Here is a 20,324-nt window from a genome sequence, read left to right as displayed (position 1 = left end):
CTAATTGTGTGATACCGCCTAAAGAGTCCTAGGCTTGGTCTACATGAGGAATTTACACTGGTGTAGTTATATCTTTCAGAGGTTGTGAAGAATCCACACCCCTGAGAGGACATGGCTATGCTACCTAACCCCCAGTCTGGACAGTGCTAAGTTGATGGAACAGTTCTTTTGTCGACCTAGCTACCACCTCTTGGGTAGGTGGATTACCTATGCTGATGGGAGAAGCTCTTCCAGTGGTGTAGGCAGTGTCTACGCTGAAGTGTTACAATGCTGCTGCTGTATTGGTTTAAGTGTAGACATGCACCTAGACACAAGTTGGCCCTCCCCTTGCAGTGTTTAAAAGACAGAGCTGAGTGGACTCATTGAGAGTCCTTGTTTCTGTTGAGTGGTTACTAGAGCTGAAGTCACTGATGAGCAGGGCTAGAGGCTAAACCTTAGACCTGGTGTGGGCCAGTGCTGCAGTGAAAGACAATGAAGAGGCAGAAGCAGAGAGGTTCCTCACTACCCAGTGAAATCATTAAGAGCTGGACTATATCATGGAAACTCAAATAGGGCACTGCAGAAGTGTGAGTGAGCTGCAAGTGGTAACAGTGGCGGAGCTCGGTGGTAGCAAGTGGCTAGTGGTAACAGAGACAGCAGAGATAGTAACAGTTGTAATAAGCTAGTTGCAGAGGCAGTGCTCGACACTCCCTACCCATTTCAGGGGAGGGAGGTGAGCCCATGAGAACAACCCCTGAACTCTGGGTCTTCGCTGAGCAAGGACTGCCACTGTGAGCGAGGTGCAGCAGAGGGGAAAGGGGACTGGCATATTAAAGGGCTCTTCATTTGTTGGACTTTCATACTGCCAGGTCCCAATGGGAAACTGAGGCAAAGGACATCGTCCAATGTACTGTGGGATGGATATTTACTTATAGTACATGCTTTTTAATTGTGATTGTGATGTTTCCCAAATTAATGCTGTGCTCTCTTTCCCTTGTAATGAAAGTTTATTTTGTTATACACAGACTCAGTGTTTGCGAGAGGGGGAAGTATTGCATCTTAGAAGTGTTCAATTTCCCCAGATTTCTGGATGGGGACTCATTACGATTCTCTTTGTATTGTTAAGAGGAATCTCTAGATTTGGACCTGGCCCTTGTTGCTTCTGACTATACCTCGCAGAAGGGTTTTATATATGTATATAATGTTTACATTAGGAGGATATAAAACTCTTTGACATGACACAGATCCTATTTCCTGGAGCCAGAGGAACATGCCTGCAGTAGTCACAAGAGAGCCATGCAGTACATTTGCTTGATGAAAGGTATCTTACTTAAAAAAGACATTCAACACAACATGCAGTTACATTCATTATTCTTGCTCTGTGCTGGAGTAACTGAGATTTAATCCTTTATTTTTATATGTTGGTTAGGGGTGTGAAAACTGGATGGAGTTAGTGAAATGATACCTGGATATAGCAAAGGGAGAGGGAAAAGTATTTAAGTCTTCTGTTGAATACAATTTCTTGATAGTCTAGATTTTTCTTACATCTCTGTGAAGAATCTACTAGGGAGACAAATAATAGACCTTTAGAGAGACAGCATGGCCTAGCTGATTGTGGCATTAGGCTGGGACCTAAGCATTTTTAAACCTGGCTGTCCTGTTGATTCATCCAGCAAGTCACTTAGTACAAATTCTGTTCTAATTGGCACCCTGTGCAACCTGATTGACTTCAGTAGGATTGAACAGGGTATAATCAGGGCAGAATTTGTCCATGAAGATCTAAGGGCCAGATTTTCAAGTGCTCATCACGCACATTTTCAAAAGAGCTTAGCTCCCATTTAGGCACCTAATTAAAGGCCAGATTTTCAAAAGTCCTCAACATCCAGCAGCTCTCATTGTGACATTTGTGGACAGATTTTCAAAAGAGCTCAGTATACCGAAAATGTGGCCAACTGCTGACTACATGGGAGCTATATTCTCAAAAATCTGGCCCTGCTCATGTATGTTGTGGACTGTCTGTTTTCCCAGTTTGTAAAAGGGGGTGATTAATGGGAGAGGTTGATAACTGGGATTTGGGAAAGCTCCATTAGCTAATACTTGTACAAAGAAAAACATGATATAATGCTAAATATTATTATTATTATTTATAGCACTCAACATAGTGCTCTCTTTATTGTTTGGGCATAAGAAACAAGGATTTCATTTTACTGCCAAGCTCTTGTCATTGTAATTTGGTGAGGGGCAGGAATGTGATTTATTTTTTTTGTCTCTTGCAATCTTTTTCTTCCCAGCTGGGTCCAATAAATTGTGGTTTTGCAGTACTTCAGGAAGGATTATTGTCCCTTCCTCCCATTGACTTGTTTTTGCACCTCCCTGTGCAAAACTTCAATGAGTCAAATGTAAATATCTTTCTTGAACTGAGCACATTTGATGGAGCCTCACTGATATCCCCAGGGCAGCTGAACCTGTTTATTTTTCCATCTTTTTCCCTGCCTGCCTGAAGCAAGGCTAATACACCCTAAAATATTGTGCTCTTGTCACTCAGCAGGATCTTTGCTCAAAAGTAGTCTCCCTAGGGAGATTGAAGGAAGGCATACACAGGGTTTATTTACATGAGAAAGTTGCACCATTTTAACTAAAGTTGTGATTAAAAGCAGTTTAGTTAAATGTGTGCAAAACATTAGTTTAGTTTAAACCAGGCTAATTTTATGTATCTTAACCCTATTGGGAATTGGCTTAGTTTACACTGAAATAAACCACCCTTAAACTGAAATGAGAGTGTCCAGATTGGATTTCTACCAGTTTAACTAAATAAATTAAAAACCTTTTGTAGATAAGAACTCAGTAGCTCGGGAGAAAAAGGTAGACGATCCAGATTCACTGGGGACTGAGAAAATAAAGTTGTTCTGTATGGAGAAGTGGAATGGAGATCAGAACTAGTAAAAAAAAAAAAAATTGCCCTCTTTCCATGGAAAACTTTGACAAAAACTGATTTCACTGAAAACTGTGGATAGCTACCACAATGCACTGCTCTTTGTGGTGTTGCAAGAGCTGCTAATGTGGCCACGTCAGTGCGCTTGAATCTGACAGTGTAAACACACAACAATGTTTTCCCTTCTGAGGTCTGCGAAGGTTTGTTTAACTCCAGCGCTCTACATCTGCAAGTGTAGCCATGCCCTAAATTTAACATCTAAGGCCCTGACACAGCATAGCAGTTAAGCACATGCTTAATTTTAAGCACATAAGTAATCCCATTAAATGCTTTGGATCAGGACTTGAGAGAACATAGACTTGAAATAGTTTAGAAATGAAACTAATGTCTGTAGATAGATATGTTGCTTCCCCTCACTTTCCTTTAGCCTAACCCTCTTTATTTACTTTGTGAATTATGGTGAATCTGGTATTTTGATATATTGGAAAAACTAATAAAAAGTAATAATAAGAAACAAATATTATACATCATTTAACTGCCTTTCACCCAGACACAAAGATTGACCAGTTTCCCTTTCCCATTTTTCAGAAACATCACTGCTGTGTTTTTTCTCTTCTCCTTTATGCTATGGTTCTGTTTTTGTTTTTTCTTTGTTTTCCCTGCTTATTTCTGACAGGTATGTTAACTACACTTTAAGACTGAAACTACAGAATAAATTTTGGTATTTCATTTGCACTGCTAATGTCAAACCAGAAGCTTTACTTTGAAATGCGCTTTATATGTACTTGATTCCAGCATATTTGTCTATAACCATTAGTACCTAGAGTTTCATTTGAGCTTTTCAATTAAAAGAAAGTGCTCACTTGAAAAAGAAAAAAACTTTCCATATACTAGATGAGCAAAATATATTAAAGAAAGTCCTGCCTGTAAGTATATATGAAATAAAATTTTTTAAAGTACAAAAGGCATTCAAGTTGTGAAATGTCATCTCTTATAGATATTTAATAAATATTTTGCAAATATAAATAATTACAAAAGAATAAACCTTTCACATGTTCTGAGGCATAATTTTTAATGACATGCCACTTTTTATAGATAATATATTTTAATCACTTGTGAGACCTTACCACCTGTGCTGGGGAAAGACTTGAATTTTTCTTAATTAATCCTATAATTCACCAATTATACAATAACCTTTTTTATGGACAAAAATAAAATGCCAGTTCTCCTAAGGAACAGAGTGTGCACAGTGTGAATGTAAAAGCTGCATAGTGCTCTTACAGCAACCAAAGTTCTGAAATGATGTGAGGCAGACCAGGGAACAAATATTAAATAGTTGGTCTGGAAATTGGCACAGTTAGCTTGAAATGTTGAGCTTTCCAAAGAGGCTGGCTATTTTTCCATTCCCCTTTGTCTTGTTTAAAGTCTGGTGTATACTGTAACTGGTAAACATCCTAGTAATTAAATGGAAATATGGTTTGTCTGAACAGAAATAAGAGTGGTTGTTATTGTCCCAGACGCAGCATGAAAAAGACAAGACACCAGGAATGTGATTTAATGAGGCCACAACTTTATTAAGAAACACATCTGGGAACTAACCAGCAATATCTAGTCCAGGGCAAGTCATCCATCCTTTTAATCCATTCCACTGGTAGGGGGCTGCTGTCAGGTCCCCACCCCATAAAACCTGGTAACTGCACTTCCCCTTGTATGAGGAGTAAGGGGGTGGGGTAGAGGGTTGTGTCTTCACTGTATCAGACATCAGGAAGCCCCTACACCATTCCCCACCTACTTTACAACATGCCTTCTGAAAAATCCCACCCCACCCAGGCCAGTCTGGCAATGAGGGAAAAATTCCTTCCTATCCCGAGAAAGGTGACCAATGTGATAGCCACATTAACGCCCCCAAACCTGATCCTGTTCTTATCACAAGGGGAGGAAGGAGGAACTTTTTCTTCCAGGAGCAGAATAGTGCTTCTGGGAAACTGAGTGCCCACCAGGAGGAGTGGTGCAATACTTTAAGGAGCCATGGGTTTTCTTTCCCCTGCTTGCCCAGACAAAGGATCCCCACTTCTAAGGCTATATGTAGATGTGTGGTGGAGCTTTCCCCGTCTCTACAGCGTTTAGAGTGTTATTTAAAAAACAACAACACAATTTTAAAGAAAAATGTATCCTAAATCCCCAAAACATGGGTCTGCAATACATGGATCCTTCAAGTCTGTGACCAATCCCTTATGTTTCAATTAGAAGAATTACTTATGCACTACATAATTGTGCAGTGCTGTACGGGAAGTGTAAAATTCCTTCTTGATGACAATCCATATGCTGAATCATGCAGTTTGATTACTCTTACTACATATAAGAAACAGTGCTTTAAAAAATGAGTATGCTCTCTTATGCTAATGAATTAAATTACAGTGGTGCAAAGTTAAATGTCATTTGGTGACTTTTTTGCTCTTGTATTATTTGACATGCATGATGGAGGAGGGCAAAAGGGAGAATGATCACTTCCGTTTCAAAGTCTATAATTCTGAATGTTGCTATCAGGTGTCCCTATAACTTAAGAACTGGATGATTTGGGCTGTGTCTACACTAGAGCAGAGCAAACAATTGATTTTTTTGGGTTCAGCACCCAAAAGCTTTCCTTTCTAAGGACCCAAAGCAGAAATATTTTCATTTTTCTTGCCAAAATAATTTTGAATTCAAACATTTCATAGGTTTCTAAGGCCAGAAGGGACCATTGTGATCTACTGTGACCACCGTCTAACACAGGACATAGAACTTCCCCTCAATAATTCCTTTTGAATTAGAGTATATTTTTAAAAGAAAAAGTGATAGATAATCCACCATGACTCTTAGTAAGTTGTTCTACTTGTCAATTACCTTCACTATTAAACAATTACATCTATTTTCCAGTCTGAATTTGTCTAGATATAACTTCCAGCCCTAGGATTTGCTTAACTTTGTCTGCTAGATTGAAGAGCCAATTATCAAATATTTGTTCCCCAGATATGTACTTTTAGACTGTCATCAAGTGACCCTGTAATCAGGCACAGACTCACCCAGCAGCATCTCCTGCTGGTCATTCTTGGGAATTAGCTCACCAGTCATCAGACCCTATCCCCACATTGCTTCAGTCATGGCTACTGCCAGTCACCATCTAGGCCTTATACTCTGGGGCAGATGGCAGTCTATCAGCTAATCATCACAGGCCATTCAGACCTGCTGCCTCATTGCAACCCTGCACCTATTGGCCTATAGTCAGGCCTGCAGTCTAGAGCTTTCCAGGCCAGAGCTCCCAGCTCTTCTGGCCCTTCTCCAGCCCTGCTCCCAATCCAGGTGTCTTGCTTAAGTCCTGCAGCCAGGCCCTTCTCCCTCCATAAGCAAAGGGAGGCTGACTGTGTGAGCACCTGGCTCAAGCCTTTATAGGGCCAGCTGTGCCATGATTGGGGCGTGGCCTCAGCTGAGCCTGCTTCTTCCCAATCAGCCGAGGCATCTTGCCCTTCCCCAGCCCTCCTCCAGGGTTGTTTTAAACCCTGTCAGGGCTGGAGTGGGTAACCACCTGCTGCAGACCCTTAACCTTCTCTTTATTAAGGTAAATAGATTCAAGGAGCTCAATTTATTGCTATAAGGTATGTTTTCTAATGCTTAATTATTCTTGTGGTTATTCTCTGAACACTCTCCAATTTATCAATATCCTTCTTGAATTGCATACACCAGAAATTGACATAGTGCAGTGGTTGCCCCAGTGCTAAATATAGAGGTAAAGTAACCTTCTACTATTATTTCAGACTTCCCTGGGCAATCAAGGATCACATTAGTCCTTTTGGCCACAGGATTGCTCTCGGAGCTCATGTTCAGCTGATATCCACCCTGATCTCAAATCCTTTTCAGAGTCACTGCTTCTCAGGTTACAATTATGGTTATGGCCTACATCTTTGTTCCTAGATGTACATATTTACATGTAGTCATATTAAAACACACATTGTTTGCTTATGTTGAGCTTACTAAGGGATCGTGATCTCTTTGTATCAAAGATCTGTCCTCTTCATTATTTGTGATGATTTTGTTTTCTTCCAGACCGTTGATTAAAAATGTTAAACAGTGTAGGGCCAAGAACTGATCCTTGCGGGACCCCACTAGATGCACACCCACTTGATGGTTCACTGTTTTAAAATTACATTTTGAGACCTATCAGTAGCCACTTTTTAATCCATTTAATATGTGCCATATAAATTTGTATTGTCCTGTTTTTTAATCAATGTCACATGGTACCAAGTCAAATGCCTTACAGAACTCTAAGTAAATTATATCAACAATATTAACATAATCAAACTTGTAGTCTCATCAAAAAAAATCAAGTTAGTTTGACAGGATCTATTTTCCATAAAACCCATGATGATTGACACTAATTATATTATCCTCCCTTAATTCTTTATTGTAGAGTCCTGTATAAATCTTCCATTATCTTGCTGGGGAGCAAGGTCCGACTGACAGGACTATAATTACCCGGATAATCCCATGTACCCTTGTTAAATATTGGCGCAACATTATCTTTCTTCCAATCTCTTGGAACTTTCCTGTTTTTTGAAGACTTATTGAAAATCAACATTAACAGTGTAGTGAGAGCCCCTTAACCAGCTCTTTTAAAACTCCTGAATGCAAGTCATTTGGACCTATTGATTAAAAAAGTGTATAACTTTAGTAGCTTCTATTTAACATCCTCCAGAGATGGAGGATCAAATGAATAAAGTGTTCTCACCATCATATGATGAGGACTATACAATTTTTCCCAACTACACAACAGAAATATCATTGAACACTTTTGACTTTTCGGCATATTGTTAATAATTCTACCATTTCATCTAGTAATGAACTAATACCATTGTTAGGATTCTTAAAAAGACAAAAACCCCTCCTTTTTGTGGTCTTCAACTATGTGGTTATAGAGTTCTCTAGTCCCTTGGTTTCCCTTATCAGTTCCCACATTCTTGGTTTTTAATTTATATTCATACTATTAACTTTCCTTTTCTTCTATTGTATATATTGTTTGGTTTTTAATTTTGTTATAGCTGCCTCAGTTTTCCTCTAAATAGGTCAGTTTAAATTAGCGTGCCTGCTCTTTGACCGTGTGATTGTAACTTTTTTGGACATCTGGTAAAGAGTTTTTTTAAACTATTCCCAATTAGCAGTCACATTTTTCTCGTAACTTCTTCCTCCAGTTGATTTGGCTCCTAATTGTTTTCAGCTTTGTGCACAAAGTATATATATATGACTGGTGTGGACTTTACATTTGTAATGTGCAAACAGGAATAACCACGTCATGATCTTTTGTACCTAAGCTACCACTAACTTTTTGTTCTGTGATCACTTCTTATCTGTAAGATGATGTCTATCATAGAATTCCCCATGATGGACACTTTTTGAGTTAGGAAATTGTCATCCATAATATTTAGAAATTCTAAGGATGTTTTGGTACCGACAGCATGAGATGTCTGGCATGAAATATTTTTTTCTGGGGTTTTCATTTTGTTTTTTACCCTTTCTTGTTTTTAAACTAAGTCTCAAAGTCTTTAAGACCAGAGAGACCTTAATGATCATCTAGTCTGACCTCCTGCATGTTGCAGGCAACAGAATCTCACCGCCCCCCACTCCTGTAATAGACCCCTACTCTGAGTTACTGCAGTCCTCAAATCATGGTTTAAAGACTTCAAGTTACAGAGGATGCACCATTTACACTAATTTTAATCTGCAAGTGACCCCATTGCCCCATACTGCAGCTAACCTTCAAAATGAAATATTGTTTCAAATGAAGAAGTCAAACATTTCATTAAAACAAAATATTTTTATTTTTTTCAAAAACTTTTGTTTGAAATTATAAACCGAATTCTCAATAGTTTCAGTCAACCTCAAACTGCATTTTTTTCAGTGAATAAACTATTTGTCAATTTTTCCCCCAGCTCTACCTATAATAGCATTTTCCTTTAAATTCTCCACCTTTGCGCCACTATCCAGTGCTGCTCCCACAGGATGGCAACAGTATCAGGCAGGGCAGGTGGAGGTCAAGTCCCTAGTTCCTCCCTCCATGGAAAGTATAGAGCATGATGAGAGCTGCACATGCTCACAAACTACCTTTCCACTCCCCTTAGGCCCAAAGAACTTTAGCCCCCAAAGTCTAAGCAGCCTCAGTGCAGAGCTCCACCCCACCTCAAGAGCAGCAGCAGGAGTTCAAGTAGAAGAAAGCAGAGAAAGGGTGAGTGAGGAGCTGGCCAGCAGTGATTACAAAGAGACAGCAGGTAAGGGCCTGTGGTGAACAATGAAGGAGAAACGGGGCTCTGTCACCTGATGAGGGATTCTGCCTGCTTACTTTTGAGAGGCACAGGGAAGCAGTGGTGGGAGTTATAGCAGAAAAATTATAGGATGGATGGGTGAGTGAGTGAGTAGAATGTATTTGTTGGGTAGAGGTGAGTACCCCAAATTGTTTAGTTGGCTGAACATCTTGAAAATGAGCTGCAGAGCTCCAAGACAAGATGGCAATTAAAAAGCACCCTAAAGCAACTTTCAAAAGTGCCTAAGGTGCTTGAGCCTTTTGAAAATTCCAGAAGCACCTGCTTGCCTCTTTAAACACCCAAGGACTTTTACAAATCTGGCCCTAAATAATTTGCCATTCAAGAAGCCTACTGTTAGCCATGTGAGTAACTGAGATAAATTAATTTGAGGTTTCTTCAAGAAGTGCAAAAGAGCCTGGCATCTTATTACTCTTTAGCAACTACCTTTTATTTCCCTAGCCAGGTAACTTGAACTCAGTCATCTGAGTGCCCTTTACTCCTACATACTGTCCCTTAGGAAACCTCTTCCTTCATCTTAGGGATCTTAAAAAAGGCATGAAAAGGTATTTTGCATTTTTCTTGGAAAATCACTTTAATTTTTTCCTATTCGGAACAAAGATACATTAAAAGAGATTTTTAATTTTAATGATGTTCCACATTTTAAATTAAGTTATGAGTTTAATTACCATAATTCTCCCAGTGTAATGTCAATTCCAAAGCAACTTTTCTCAGTATATTCTAAATTTAGGATTCACTTTAAATATGCAGTTCAAAAATGTAAATAGATGTTGCCAAAAAGTGATATTCTCACCCAGTCCTGGAGACTACTTTTCCTTAACCTTAAAAATAAACAAAAAACATTTGAAAAGCTTGCCATAAATTCACTTGATCATTTGATTATGTATAAAAACGTGTTTATTGAAAACTGTATTTGAGCAGCAAGTACTCATGGAAAATAACTAAAAGATAAGACTACCACCCACACCAAATCTTAAATAAAAAACTAAGGCCCAAATTCACAAAAGGACTTAGGTGTCTGAAGTAGGATTTAGGTTCCTAAATCTAGTATTTATGTGCCTCAAAACTCCTTCTCCCTAAATCTGCAGGCACTTAAAATCTCTTGGTGCCTGAATTTTTGTTGTAAAAGTCTCCAAAGGTGCTTAAGTTTCAGCTTCTGGTCATGTGCACAATGCCTCATTGTATGTGCTTTGCCCTATCTCACATTGATCCTCAGATCAGGTGAAACTATGCATTCCCCTGCCTATATTAACTGCTGGTAGATCTGGTAGGTCTTCACATAGCATGCTTTATACCACACTGAACAGGTAGTGAGAGAGGGGCTGTGACCTGCCTTTAGCTCAGTGGCTGGGTACCAACTTGACACATGGGAGACCCTGGGTCAAATCTTCTCTCTACCTGTGATGGGGAAAAGAAATTGAATGTGGTTTCCCCACATCTCAGGTGAATATCCTCATCACTGCATTATAAAATCATTCTCTTTCTGGTCCAATGCATATTTAATAAATTAATAGACAATGGAATAGCTTCAACAAGAGAGACATCAGAATAGCCCTGTGGTTAGGTAGTCACTTTAGAAGTGGAAAACCCATATTGAAATCCTTTGTTCACAGCAGGGAGAGGGGGAAGTTGAACTGGGGTTCCCTGCATCCCAGGCGAGTGCCCTAGCAGGCTAAAAATCGTAAGGGAATACCTTTCTCCCTGGGCCAGCTTGTGTGTAGTTAGACATGCACAATTTTTCAAATCTTGACATTTTGGGTCGGGGAAATTGGGAGGAAAGGTTTACCCTGTTTTTCAATCAAAAATGTCTGTCAAACTTTTTTAAAAAACTAAAAAAAAAAAAAAAAAAAAAATCAAAAATACTTTCACAAAATTGCACTCTTTGACATAGCTGGCTTAGGCAGAGCCCTGAGTAATGACTGTTGCAGAAGTTCATGGTCCAAAGTGAAACGCCAAGAGGGATTTTGCCTGAGGCAGGCCCAGTGAGGATCAGTTGTGCACTGGAGTGGTGCCTTAAGAATGATACAATCAGCTTCACCTCCCATTGTGCAAGTTAGTGAGGAAGGGGGACAGGGTTATGGATGTGCTCTTTCCATCCTCTTTTGAAAGGGGCATATGATACCTTTCAAAAGGTATCATGTGTCTGCTTCAAGGAACTGTGTCATCCATTGTGAAACAGGCAACACTCCTCAGGCTTTCAGGGAGTACTGTGTGCAGCGGTGCTGGAACAATGTTTACAAAGGCAGTGCTGAAGGCAGAAACCATGCACCCTAGCTTGAAAGTAACACGACCAGCACCTCTAATTCTAGCATCTATGACTGTTTGCAGACAGAATGCACGGTGTGCAACAGAATCAGGGGGCTAAAATGAAAGCACTGCACTATTGCATTCAAAGAGTGTAAGCTACAAGGAGTCTCAAGTGTAGTCACAGCCTCTGACCTGCGATAACAACTCCCATTTTAAACAGTCTTGGTGCTGGAGAGTGTTAGCGTTTCCTTCTCCCTGTTTTAGCATTGTTGAACACAGGCAGTCCTAATAAGCTTTATAATCGTTCTTAAGATGAAACAAACATCTGGCACATAAAGAACTATGATGAGACTAGGAAAACTCAGGTGATATATCTGCCTAGATGCTGTTCAGAGGCAAATTTGTGTTTCAAGGATAAGCTGTGAAAATGTTCGAAAGAATGCAGGAACTGTGATCAGGAATCATCACTTATCCTTGTTACATATTCCTCCACCCACTTGTTACCGAGCATGGCATATAATTAGAATCTGTGCATGTTGCAGAAAAGAAATGTTATTGTAATTTTTAAAAAATATTGCTTTCAATCCGATTTCACTTATAGACGCACACCCTTTGTTCCAGCTATCTAGTTTAGAAATTAATTGTCCATTGGTTCCATTGTCAAATGACAGCATGAAAAGAGAAGCATGTGGATTGTAATAATAATGTGGTACATGTGTAAGAGGTCAGAGAAGCAACAGATTAACATTCCAGTAGAAGATTTCCCTAGGGACAATTCTTGAAAGTATCAGAGGTCAAAGATCATGACACTGATATGTGTCTTGTGCTGTTGGTTAAGTTGTTGCTCTTATTTGTCAGTTCTGGGATAAGATTGTGGTTTTTGGGGGTGATGGTGAAGGTTTCAGACAATTAGTTGGTGAAATCTTGTGCGAACATTGTAAAATAGTTCCATAAATATTAATTTAATTATAGACCAACATGGATAGTAATGTGATTCAATCAACAAACTGCTGCTTTTTTTCCATGATTTTTTCTATTAAAATGAAAGGGGAGCAAAATTAATTATTATCTGAAGAAAAGACTTTTAAAATTTTTTTGCTGTGGGCCAATTTTTTGATATTGAAAAGTTTAGAATAAAAGTCTGAGTATTCTTTATTCCACCTAGTGTGAAATGAATGCTAATCCATTTCTTCATTCAAGGTATAAAACTGATATTATTAGGAGAAAAGATGTACTTTAAGGTGTGATCTGTAGCCTGACCTATAGATTATGAATAAAAATTCCCAGTTTATTGCTTTGAGGGTTGACAGGTTCTCACCCCAACATCAGGCCCAGTATTATTAAAAGTCTTATATAATTGGGAACCCTGATATGCACAGGAACTATTTTATATTTACAATAAATAATTTATTAATCCATTTAGCAAAGTCTCACACACTCTAACTCAGAAAGTAGATAGAGATAATACAGAAAGTACATCTGAACATCCATACTCATACTGTTCCTTGCAGAACAACCTGAAATGTTAGCCATTATCTTCCTCATCACCATCACCTTCCTCATCTTTCCCCAGAGGCCATCATTCTGGCCTCTCCCAAGGGCTACATCCTCTCCCCTACTGTCCTGGGATGCCATTCTTATAACATGTTACACTGACGTATCATGTCTAATGCATATTCAATAGGGGTTTCTCTCCTCTTCCTTATTTGTATTTCCTCCCCTTACCAATGTGAAGGTGTCCCTCTTCTATAGGTTAGTGTATTTATGATTTCATCTCATTATTTATGTCAATTCATTGCCATGGTACTCTTGTGCTCAGATGTTCTGTCCAAAACCTTCCAAAAGCTGGTGTCAGTTCATGTTCTGTGGTTGGATGATGTCATCATGGACAAATTCCCCTCCTTCCACACACACACACTCTACTTACAGTTCCCCAAAACGTATGAGTTCCCTCCATTTATCTCTGTCAAAGTTCATAGGCCTCAAACTTCATGCTAAATGCTGAAGCCAGTGTCTTGCAGGATACAAGCCTGTACATTCCTTGCATTACTGTTGAATATAATAAAGCAGAATATAATGCAAGCAGTGAATATAATAGTGGTAACCTGGCCCACTGGGCTACAGATTTTACTCTGAAAGGTGACTGAAAAAATGGCATTGTGGGGTTCCCTTGTTGTCTTCCAATGCTTTCCACATCCAATATACCTAGTTGGTAAGTAAAAAGATGTTTCCGCTAGCTGCAGGGCTACAGAACCCAAACTGGGATCTGAAAGTCAAGATGAGTTCTTTAGTGGATACAATATTTGAAAGTGATTAAGAATAAAATCTCCTAATGGACTGAGCTTTTAATTAGCTTATGGTACCAAGCTGAAGATGTCAGTTACTCCTGTATTACTCACCATTTTAATTGTTTTTTATTCTTTAATGGGATCATAACAACATGGATATGTGTCTAACAAGTACTTTATTATACAGAATTAGAAAATGTAAAAGCGGATTCAATATAGAAGATATGGGCTTGTGATGAGGCAGATAGGCCACATACCAGCAGAGAAGAGGTTAAGAAGAGTTTTTGGGCCCAGCTAGCCTCATCCTGCTATACCTGAAGCCAATGCCAGGCCTGGAGGGGAATAAAAGAGAGAGTCTGGGTCAGTTCAGAGCTGAATGACCAGGAAAGAGGATAGAGCTCTGTGTGTCTGCCTGCCTGCCTGGAGTTTCACTTGCAGAGCTGTGGAGACAATCCTGCTAGCCAGAAGCAGCCACAGGGGCGGAACAGCCAGACCTGAGGATGAAGCAACACTCAAATAGAAGACTGAGTGGGGAACCCAAGCCCAAAGGAAAGAGCAGGGATGCCCCTTCCTTCTCCTGCCCACCTGAAAGACTAGGGGATGGCCCAGTATTGAGTTACATTTTTGGGTTTTTTTGGTCATAGAACATTTTGGGGCTGAGTCCCCTCAACCCCAGCCTAGAAGAGGAATAAGATTGAAGGGACAATTAGCTGGTGGGACGAAGCCTGCCTCAGTGGATTCCAAGGTAGAGACTCTTCCCCCTCCCGCCTCTCTGGCCACTTGCATCGGACTCCTGGAAGATTCACTGGGGACACTGCTCCAGTCACACCGCTTACAGAGGCATGCAGCTAGCATACTCATTAACATGCTCATATAGCCAGAAGCAAGCAGCATTAACAGATCCAGTGACAACTTGATGACTTTGCATACAAAGAGAAGACAGAAGGATTTTGGCAAAAAGGAGTAGGAGAAAATGCAAAGGATAACCTTTTTGTCTCTTTCTAGGTTCTCCTGCTTGCCTAAGATACTACGAATGTCTGTTCTGCTGAATGTACTGCTTCTTTTATAAACTTCTGGAAATGCCCCATACCAAAATTCAAAACATAGCCACAAATCATTTATAGGAGACAAAAAACAATAAGTAGTGTCAGCACAAAGGGATATATCTATCTTGGTCATGCCATGAGGAATTATGGTATGCTGTGATAAGTGGAATCTAACATAACATAAGTTGTCTGACAACAAGTTTTGAAATTCTAAAATGCAAAACTCATATCCCCACAGTATCACACAGCTCTGATGTTTTTTTATGGCTTTTAGCTGGATATTGTGGCTTTTTTTTTAAGAGCCCCATAATTCTGTAAGCATAATTTAAGTATGTGCTGTTTGTTTATTTTATTTGTTTAGTTTCAAGCATTTCATAAACCGTTGCACTGGGATTCTAACTAACTTAAGTGATCAACCTTTTGTTTAAAGTTGTGCTCATAGATGGTTTGGGTTCGGTCATAAATTGTCTGCCTCATTAAATATATTATATTTAATATTAATATATATTTAATACATTATATCTAATGATATTGCATAGCATGCAACAACAAAATCCTGCTTTAATCTTATTTTTATGCTATTCAAACTAATTATAAAAGTATCCCTTCAAGAAGCTGACAGCAGCCAAGTTCAAATAAGAGCTCTTCAAGTGACAGATGGTAATAAGCAAGTCACGCAGTTAGATGGTGTTTATTTACTAGACATTTGGAGGTTGTGTAACTAGATGTTAATATGGTTACTCTGGCAAATAAAATGCAGAAAACAAAACTACAGTGAATTACTCTTATCCCAACTGATTATTAGAATAGACTTTAATTTAAATCTCATAAATATTAGTCAGCAGTGTGATCTGGTAACCTTTAAACCATTACTACCTACATAATCAATTGCTTACCACCGGTCAGTTTTTTTTTTCACCAGAAAATCTGGCTCTAAAGAAGTCAGCAACTAGAGTGGGGGAAAGATGTCTCCTCTTCTACAAAAGGCAAGAAGACCTTGAAAAAGGGATGAGGACAAAAGAAAGGGGGCAGGGCTGCTGGAACAGGGAAAGACAGCAAAGTCATAGTTATGTTTGTCATCCAATGGCTAACCTATCACAAATAATGACTGAATAGTTGAAAAGGACAGTTTTTGAGTGATCTGTAGCTGAAAGTCATTCATCCAAACTCCATGAATAACACACATATTTGGAAAAAAATCTGGACTGATTTGTGAAATGTTACACAGTTAACCCTGCTTTGGGTTAACAAATGTGACTCATAACAAATAGCTCAATCAATTGTAGCATTGGGGGCAGGGATGCACAACTGTTTTTGTGGTCCAATTCAGTGCCACTCCCTGCCACACTTTCATGTATAGAGACAGGAATGCTTCAGGCCTTAGTTCACTTCAGATTCTGGAGCTGTTAGAGAATGGGAGTGTTAGTAACTGAACCAGTAGGATCACATCATTTTTAAGCATCAGAGATGCAGTATTTCCACACTAGTCGTGATGTATTGGATGCAGTTTTGCTGTTATAGTTGGACTTCTCTTTGTGCTTCTGTCCCACAGTTCTTGGCACTGCTCTCTGAAGCAGTACCAGACCATGAAGATGTGAGCTCCCGTCACCATGGAAAAGAGAATGAAAGGTGATTGCCCTGTGGAAGCTGGCTGGCTCCAAGTGTGATGGTCAGGTTGGGTACCAGTCTGGGGCTGAGAGGTCTATGGTGAGTGCTGAATGGCATTACATTGTATGTTGCAGGGACATGTGATCAAGGTGGCCAGATTGCCTGAGATCATCAAGCAATTTAAATAATTGTTTTCTGAAACTGGCATGAGCTGCTGATGGAATTCCTGTGCCCATTCTGAACACTCCTCACCCTGTGCCTTCAAACACGCTCAGGACTATATAACAGAAAGGAGTACTACTCAGGAAGTCCCCAGTGGTCCGTGGATCATTGTGGCAGTTCTTTGATATGTACACAGTGGGTCTCAGTAAAAATAATGCCAGAATTTTCAATTCTTTTCACGAGTAGGCAAGTGGAACTCTATTCCCGTTGCATCACAATAACGTTAATGGTTTCTCCCATTCCCGCCTGTGATTCTGGGTATTACATATACCCACTTCTGCCATGAAACCATTGCCGGGTTACACAAACACAGACCACTGATTCAGCTATATACTCAGTAGGTATAAGATTATTGAAATTAAGATGGAGAGGACTGTTGACCCTCAATGCCAGTTCAGTGACTAATGTAGCAATTCCATTTCTGCTTGCTGCATTTTGCATAATATATGTGAAGCAAAGGTAGAATCATCACTGCAGGCAGTAGTATTTGCTACCACCTATGCATAGGATAGACAAGCTGTTGTTTACATTAGCATTGTCATCAGTCAGAGTGCTGTCAGACTAGAAATGGTCTATGCACATACTGTCAAGCTGGCAGTAGAGAATTAGGAATGGATCATCTCTCTCAATGACAAATGTCTGTTTCTAGGCTACTTTTAAAAATTATGTCCCTGCTTGTCTGCCATTTTGAGTCTAGCTCCCCGCTAACTCCTCCAGCAAATTTTGACTTTCCCTCCCCCAAATTCCTTCAACTCTGCTACATGGAATGCGAACAGCTAGTATTATTGGCAGACATGGTAAGAAAATCCCTTTTAAAAAAAAAATAGTGTTGTCTGATGGGATGCTTTATCACCATATTTTTAAAAGTTGTCTGTCTGCTAGGGAAATATAATGACCTAGAAAAACATTACATCAGTTGTATGTTGTATGTTGCTTGGTTCAGGGAATTAATCTTGCTTTTGTATTGCTAAAAAGCACACTACAAATTGAACATCAACACATTAACATGAATAAGAAAGTCACCCTAATAGTTTTATTTTCTTTTTCTCTCTTGCTGTTTCTAATTCTCTCTCTTTTTGGTCCCCCTCACCCACACACACTTAAAGTTACATGTGGCCTATACCAGTTTGGGAGTCCCTTCGGTTTTATTGATGAAAGTAGAATTGACTGAAGTTCCTTGAAACCGTCTTTTGCCAAAAAATACAGATTTAGGTTCATGGAAACAACTGCATACTTATTTTAAAAAGGGATCTTCTAAGCTTGGGTGCTAATATTACGTGAAATGCTGACCCTCAGTAGCAGAGTTCAAGGATTTTGGGAGAGGGCTAGTCAAAAGAAGTGGAGGGAGTAAATGGGGGGCCCCCCACGTATCTCATTTTGTTTAGGGGCCTGAAAAATGAAGGTGGATCTTTTGGGGGGCTAGAGTAAGGACTGTCAGACAGAAGATCCAGGTTCTGTCACTAGATTATTGAGTGCCTACGGCCAGGTAGCTAAATCCACACTTAGTGATGATATTTTTTTTTTCCTCAGTGGTACTGAGACACCTATAGCTCCCATTGACCTCACTGGGAACTGAGGATGCTAGACATTACTGGAAAAAACATGAAAGAAAGTTAATCATGTATGGAAAACATAACTTGGATAGTTTTAAATAGGTCAGCTCAAGTTGCAACTGTCAAATATTTTACCAATTTTCCACTTTTATTTAAGTGCCAGACTCTTGCAATGCAGAATTGTTTGGAATTGTTAGGCAGGCAGGGGGAAGGGGGGTGACTGGAAGTACACATGGAGCTGATGAGCAAGGGTGGAAGGGGTAGTGTTTAAGTACCATACTATGAATGGCAAAGAGGGAAATCTTATTAAAATGAGGCAGGCTCCCTTGAGATGAAAGAAACTGAGCTAGTCTGCAAATAAACTCTCTCTGAGGGCTATGGTACCTTTCTTTTTCCCTCAGTTTCATGAATTGGATAAGGGTAAGTATTGCTTGTCAAATAGCAGTTTGTTAGCTGTCAGCAGCACCCAGAGATGACAAAACCAAAAATCAGTTTTTGTAGATTTCCAATAGTGGCCAGTTGTTGAGCTGAGAAGAGAGGAAACATCAGATGTTGCTTATCAAACAAAGACCCAGTTTTCATGCTTAAACCTCAAAGATAACTTGGATTTTCAGTTCTTAAGACTGTGTGAAAAAAAGACCTTTGTTCCTTTGAAGTAACAGCAAGCTATGTGAAATGAATTTTAATCAGGACCTGCCAATATCTATCAGTGCACAGCATTTCATATCACAGTAATAAGAGTCTGGAGAAAATGACAGACTGAAGAAAGTGAATTCTGGAAGCAAGGCACGGAGTTTTGGTATCCAGGTCAGACAAAGGTACAGAAAGCCTTTTGCAAATGAGCAATTAATGCTCTTTGCCATATATATATATAGAGAGAGATTTCTTTAAACTAGGGAATTTGGTTAATTCTTTGCAGTTTAAAAAAAAAATCTAATCAGATGCATATGTTAACAGAAAATACAGTTTATTGGAAACAAATGGAATATATTATCTACATGCTAAAGTAGTATATTAAATATTTATTGCCAAAGGTGCCCAATACAATCATTTAAAAACAACCAAATCTTACAAATACAGAAGCCAATAGCATGGCTCAATAAATACCAGTGGAAAAAAGACTAGGATAATATGAAGGGAAGGATTTGAGAAATGAGTAGTAAGATCATCCTGATGTTAAATTGCTCATATTTTGGGAGGCATTATACTTAAGGATCCCTTTTTCCTATATCATGAAGTTATAAACTATGGATTGTTTTCCAGACAATGCTAACAAACATTTTAAAAAAGGAAACGAGATGATAAAGTCGCTGTAGTTTCATTACTACAGCTGGTAGGAGAATACAGAATAAAATCAAAGCATGAACCTACAGAGCTCATTACAGATGAATGGCCGTTGAGGCCAAGAACTTAGATTCTAAAAGGGATTGGGAATTTATGTGGATAATGAGAATATCCAGAATTATAATGATTTATGCTTACACCATTTTGGAAGTGATATTATATCTCATTTTTCAGGTCTTAAGCCAATTTTATCTTTAAAGGATTAGGAGATCTATTATGGGGGATAGAACTGCTCCACTTCTGCCTGCTGCAGGATTCTTACCATTTTCTCTGAAGCACCTGATGTAGGTCATTGGCAGAGACTGGACAGGATGGACCTCAGGTCTGATCCAATATGACAGTTCCTCTAATGCTAAATTCTATGTTCTCCCTGCAAGGCTGCACTGCGCCTTCTTGTTCAGCAGTCACTACTCAGAGAGGCTCTATTTTAAGATTTTATCCTGCTGCCCATCAGCATAGTATCTGAGTGCCTTACCCCTCTTCTTAGGGCTGGTATGGAAAGGAGAACACCAGTACTAGCAGGAGTGAAGGAAATAGTAGCTAATGGGCAGAGAGACAGAATGAAACTTTGCAGGGACAGGATGGAATATGTTTCCTGGAGAGGCCAAGAAAGCCCACCACCGAAGAGAAGGGAAACGTGGAATTAACACAGGCTGTCTTGTGAACTACAGATATTTCCACATGTGTAGGATTGCTTGGCGTGGGGAAGGACCACTAGCTCAAAACTGAGTGGGAATACAGCAGTGCTTTTCCTGTAG

This window comes from Gopherus evgoodei, chromosome 6 (assembly GCF_007399415.2).
Source record: "Gopherus evgoodei ecotype Sinaloan lineage chromosome 6, rGopEvg1_v1.p, whole genome shotgun sequence".
NCBI classification, from domain to species: domain Eukaryota; kingdom Metazoa; phylum Chordata; order Testudines; family Testudinidae; genus Gopherus; species Gopherus evgoodei.
This window is presented reverse-complemented; position numbering follows the sequence as displayed.